General features: G+C 30.9%; 1 long non-coding RNA gene across 5 annotated transcripts in view; it reads left to right on the top strand.

Annotated features, from left to right (window-relative positions):
* LOC126903809 (uncharacterized) overlaps positions 1-5,422 on the top strand; it is a 14,572-nt gene extending 9,150 nt beyond the window's left edge. For 2 of the 5 annotated variants that reach the window (XR_007703611.1, XR_007703607.1), the window contains exons 3-9: positions 711-836; positions 906-971; positions 1,223-1,320; positions 1,729-1,808; positions 2,092-2,184; positions 2,478-2,622; positions 2,684-5,422. This is a non-coding gene — a long non-coding RNA (uncharacterized LOC126903809). The remainder of the gene's footprint in view (positions 1-710; positions 837-905; positions 972-1,222; positions 1,321-1,728; positions 1,809-2,091; positions 2,185-2,477; positions 2,623-2,683) is intronic. The other 3 variants (XR_007703610.1, XR_007703609.1, XR_007703608.1) reach the window with 3 other exon arrangements.
* The last annotated feature ends 299 nt before the right edge of the window (positions 5,423-5,721 follow it).

The following is a 5,721-nucleotide window of genomic DNA, read 5'->3' as shown; positions in this document are numbered from 1 at the left end:
TTTTTTTACTAAAATTTTTCTTAAATTCTACTCTACAAAATAGCTATCTTAGATTTTTTTTTTACATTTTATTTAAAATTTAAAAATAATTAATATTTTTAATAAAATGTAAAAAAATTAATTATTGAGATATAGCTATAGACCTAACGTATAACTATTATTTAAAAAAAAAATCAGCTAAAAATATTAACTGAATCAAAAGTTATTTAAGTTGTCAGTGAGTGGTGGGCCACCTGTATATACTTTTTATTTAAAAATTGTATACCTACAAAAAAGTCTAAATAAACTTTTTCGCAAAAGCTAAAGTTTTTGAGATACACAAAAAAAACTAAAAAATCATCCTTGGTGGGGTTATTTTTAACCCCCTTGTGGCACGTCTTAGAGTTGACCAATCATCTCCAAATTTTTTACAATTTATTTTTTCATTTATTCGAATAATTCTAGGGGGTGGCACTTTGTAATTTTTAAATTTTTTAAATAAGGGACACCCTAAGGTGCACCATGTACGGTCAGCTGATGACGATAGGATGACATATCAAACTGGTTGACTAGTGGAGGTTATCACATACACAACTATTAAAATAGTTTACACCTACTGCACACACCTCTATTGGATAAGATTTATTTTAAAAAGCTAGTCAAATTCTGCAACATTACATATATTGTTATATTAAAGGCAGTATTAATTAATTTGATTTTGTAATATTTAGGAGTTTGGTGTACCCTGAGGAATGCTTCAATGATGGCTTGGCCTGTTGGCCAAGAGTGCTGGTTCTAATGGATAACAGATTTATTACATGTGTAATTCATTTTTATTTGTTAAATAATATTAGTCAGTAAGCAATTAATGTAGTTTTTTAATGGTAATGGCACCGATAAATTAATTTTCATTTTGTAATTTTTAGACTTGCATCTGTTGTGCCCGGACGAATACGTTGGAAATCGCTGATGGTTTAGGATTTATTAAAAGAGTAATTTATTTTATTTTATTAAACATTAATTAATTGTCATAATTTTATTTTTTTCAAAGTTGAGTTTATCTTTTTATATTTTAACTGATTTACTTTGCACTTGTTAATCATTAGGTTGTTTTGTATTTCATATTCAAATTGTCAACGTGTTATTGACAATTTCATAGCAGTTGTAATAATAATACTGTAGATATATTATTATTATTATTATGGTAAAGGCAGTATTGATTAATTTATTTTGTAATTTTTAGACTGCGCATCTGTTGTATCTGGACGACCGTGATTGAATAGCAGTTCGACCCAATGGCCAAGAGTGCTGGTTCTAATGAATAACGGATTTATTATGCGGGTAATTCTTTTTTATTTGTTAATTAAAATTACTCGGTCAGTGTTTTATCTATTGGTGACTACACTGTGTGGTGTGTGTTGAACAAAATCATACATTTTTAATTTTCGTTATCATGTTTATTTATTCACACACATTAACATCTTTGTGGTGTTCTCGAGTATATATTAAAATGTGTAATTGACTATTGTTGTACAGCAGTTGCAATAATAAAATACTTATTTTTAATGACAGTAATAATCAATGAGTTTTGTAAATTATTTTATTTTTGCAATTGTTATATTTTTAAGTTTTTGTTTGCGTGTATTTGTTATTCCCTTTATGATTATTTTTGAATTATGATAATTTTTAAATTGTTAATATTATTAGGGAAACGGCAGTATTAATTTAATTTGTTTTTATAATTTTTAGACTGTGCTACCGTTGTGGTGCCAAGATAACAACTAAGCTAGAGATTTATGGTAGGCATCGCTATTGAATTTATTGCACGGGTAATTTATTTTCATTTGTCAAAAGATATTTATTGCTATTGACTTTTCTTAAAATAGAGTTTATCTTTCTACATTTTAATCAATTTACTTTGCATATTTTAATAATTAGTTTGATTTGTATTTCATTTGTTGGTGCAATTTGTACTACATCAGTCTATACAGTCTCTCTCTTTCTATATATATATATATAAATATATTTTTACATGCATATACATTATATTGTAGATATTTTATTATTATTATTATGGTAAACGCAGTATTAATTTGACTTTGTAATTTTCAGTCTGTGCATCTGTTTTGCCTGGTTGACTGATTGATTAGCAGCCATCTGACCTGAAGAGTGCTGGCTCTAATTCATAATGGTTGTCTTACACAGGTAACTGATTTTGACTTATTTTATTTGAAATAAATTTAATTACTTTGCCTGCTTTAATTATTAGGTCGGTCGGTATTTTATTTATTGTTGATAACAATGTAATGTGTACTGCATTGATCAATAAGATCCAAATGTTTTTGATTTTTTTGTACGTGTATATTTATATTCAGTTATGTGATTATTTATAGAATTGTGTGTAATGGAGTTCATCTTATTACATAAACAGCAATTGTAGTTTATATGTTCCCATCATGGTAGTGACTGTATTGATTAATGTGATTTGTAAATTTTAGATTGTGTACGGCCTTTGGTAAAGCTACAAAATTTTCACTTCTGTTGTTGTACTCACAATGTGTTGATAGTTCTGTGCTGTTGGTTTTTTTTTTTTAGCCAACGCTTGCTCTCCCTTACTGTTCGACATTCCTCCAAAATGATACTGTAAGCTTTTCATTAGTTGTTATCTTGGATTTTATTTTCATTTATATTGTTTACTTTTCAGATCGCATGTCAAACCTCGATTCCATAAGATCTTACTATTGGACAATGGAAGATCTTCACGATTACTACGTGCAGTCTGCTCTCGGAGTTCATTGAAAACATTTATTCCTTTTTTAATTTACAACGTAATTCTTTTACCAATATTATTGTATCGATTTAGGTGTGAGTCTCTCATTAAACTGTATTTTTCTAATGATAATTATATCAATTTGTATTTCAAGTACATTACTTCAATATGAACGAAATTTTTTTATGTGTGTGATCGAGACAATAAAGAAACGTTACTTTTTTTTTATTTTTAAAAGAAACTAATATATGATTTCAAAAATCATATCGGGGGGGGCAAGTTGGAAACATACGTAACATTTCTTTGAATTTTACTTCAATTAATTCTTTCCTCCCCATTTTTGTTTTTTGACCCGTTTGAAATTTGGATCTTGTTTGATTTCTGCAAGAGTGTCCGCTGCCAAACTCTTGATCATCTTGTGTTGCGGAGAGTTCTCTCGGCAAGTCCCCGTTATTTTCAAAAATACATGTTTCCAAAAGTCCGAACTTTCCACATGCTTTATGTCCTGCTTTCTACAAAAGTAACATTATGTATTTAGATGTAAGACGATTTCTAACGACAAGTCGACTCGACTTACAGGTACATTCTCACATCGTAACATATGTCCGACGCTTCGACCTCCGACGAAACAGAATATGCAGACTCGGCCAGATTTGCTGAAATAACCCAAGACATTTTTCCAGTCTTGTTCGCCGATGTCATTTCGGTATATTTTTCTTCTCAGTTCAGATCTTCTGAACTCTCGGAGGCCGTTCGTTTTCTTGATCCAGGTGCACCTACAAGACGAGTTTGAACTAGTGCAGGTGTGCACGAGGTGTAGGTGTTCGTCGTGCGTTGCAATGACAACGACGGATGATGGGTTGTGGCTGTTTCTGGAACGTTGGAAATTAGTGACCAGGTCAGCAACGAGTCTGCGTAATCTTCCAGATCCATCGGGCACCAACACCCAATATCTATATCGCACTCTATCGTCTTGAGTATTGTAACGAATTGCGCTAGCAGCAATTCGTCGTATCACCCCTAAACAACAATAAACATACACATTTAACGTGTTAAATATTAAGAACAGCGTCTAAAAACTTTACCGTCAGTTTCTTCTGGGCCATTGCCAATACGATAGGCAAACTGTCTTTCAGTGTCGTCTTTTCGTTTTCTATTTCCGCCCACAACGTCGGTGTCTCTAGTTTTTTTTTTCCACAGACTGATCAATAGATGTTGGGTATCTCTGAAAGTTAACCAGAGAATTATTAGAGTCGTCGAACTCGAAAGTTTCGTACTCGACTCCGGAACAAAAATCAGTAATCTCGCTAATAATGTCAATGTCGTGGCCGTAAATGGACCAAATTTCTTCTTGCACTGTTCTATTACAGCACAACGTTTTATATTCAGGAGGGATTCTCTCCACGTTACTAATTCTGTTGTCCAGCCATTCAATAACTTTGTCGTTGTTGTTCGTTCGGGCTCCATTATCTATAACAACATGAAATTTACTTTACAGACTTCTATAATGTTCCTTAAAAAATACTAACCGGAGAGTCGTCGTCCGAAATAGGATGATTCCCCAAAGTAAGATCCACAGTCGTCGTCGTCGTCCGTTTTCTCGACATAGCCTTCTCCATGGTTGCTTCCGCTTTCTTCGATATTTTCTTCGCCGGCGATACCAATTCTAAAATCTTTTTTCTTTTGTCCTCTTGTTGTTGCTTGCCGAACATCGACGGAGACGTCTCTTTCAGTACGGAGTCTTTTTTTGCCATTGTTTAAATATTCCGCGTACTCGTCAATGTTATTCACTGTCGCAAGAAAAACATAAGTACGTTACTTTTTTTTTATTTTTAAAAGAAACTAATATCTTATGTTAACAATATTTTTTACCATATGTCGAAAAATAATAGTCTTTGTGTTTTTTAAACTAATTGTTCTATCATGATTTAAATTGCAATTGTTTATTTTTCTTATTATATCGATGATTAATTAATAATAATTATATTAATGCATTCAAATTATATTTCGAGTACTGTATTTTAATATGAATAAAACCTTTTTTTATGTGTGTTGTATTACACAATAATGAAACATGATTTTTCCTATTTATATTACTTTTTTTATTTGTATAATATTATATAATTACTTATAATATTAAAATATTATATTATGTTATCTTTTGTACATGTATGTCATATATTATGAATTCACAAGATCACCAAAACGGAGTTCCCATATTTAAAACTTAAAATAATCAATAAATTAGGCAATTAAATCTGATTATCGTACAGATTCAAAGTAACGCCTATTTGTGGGTTTTCAATTAGGTCCAGCCAATCACATTTGACTATTAATTAAGATCTACAGTTTCTGAGATCACACTAGGGATCGTTATACGACCCTCGTCTAATATAAAAACCCATTTTTTCCTATTAAAATCAGTTCTTTCGGCGATTTTAAAATACACAAAATCTGCGACACTACTCAAGATTCTTACTCTCTGGGACTTTGTCGATTTTTTAATTTATTTGGACTTAGAATATTTTTTCTTCAAAATTAAATGACACTTAGAGATTTTAAAGTGAATTTTGTTTTGGTGAATCTTTTAATTTGATTTAATTTGTTCATTAAATAATAATGTTTTATTTTATCGTGGAAATAAATGTCAATTGATATGTTGAACCTCAAATATTTTTTTTTAAATTATTTTTATATATATAATAAACCCGAATCAACTCTAATTTTCTCAGTTAATGGTAAATATTTATTATATGACTAAGTGTATTGCAACTCTATACTTATTGGGTAGCTAATCTTTTGTAGTTTAATGTCTTTGTTCTAACGAACATCGCGCCGGCAGATAGCACAAAGAAACTTACGAATATATGTTTTAGTGTTTAATTTTTGTCTTGGTGATTATTGTGCAGCATCCTTTCAAGGCGATACCGCCGGGACACATTGAGCCACCATAGTTCCGCCTTGACAAATCT

This window comes from Daktulosphaira vitifoliae, unplaced genomic scaffold, assembly GCF_025091365.1.
Source record: "Daktulosphaira vitifoliae isolate Bord-2020 unplaced genomic scaffold, ASM2509136v1 Scaffold_4, whole genome shotgun sequence".
Taxonomy (NCBI): Eukaryota; Metazoa; Arthropoda; class Insecta; order Hemiptera; family Phylloxeridae; genus Daktulosphaira; species Daktulosphaira vitifoliae.
Note: the sequence above shows the minus strand (reverse complement) of the source record. Positions and strands in the feature narration are given on the sequence as shown.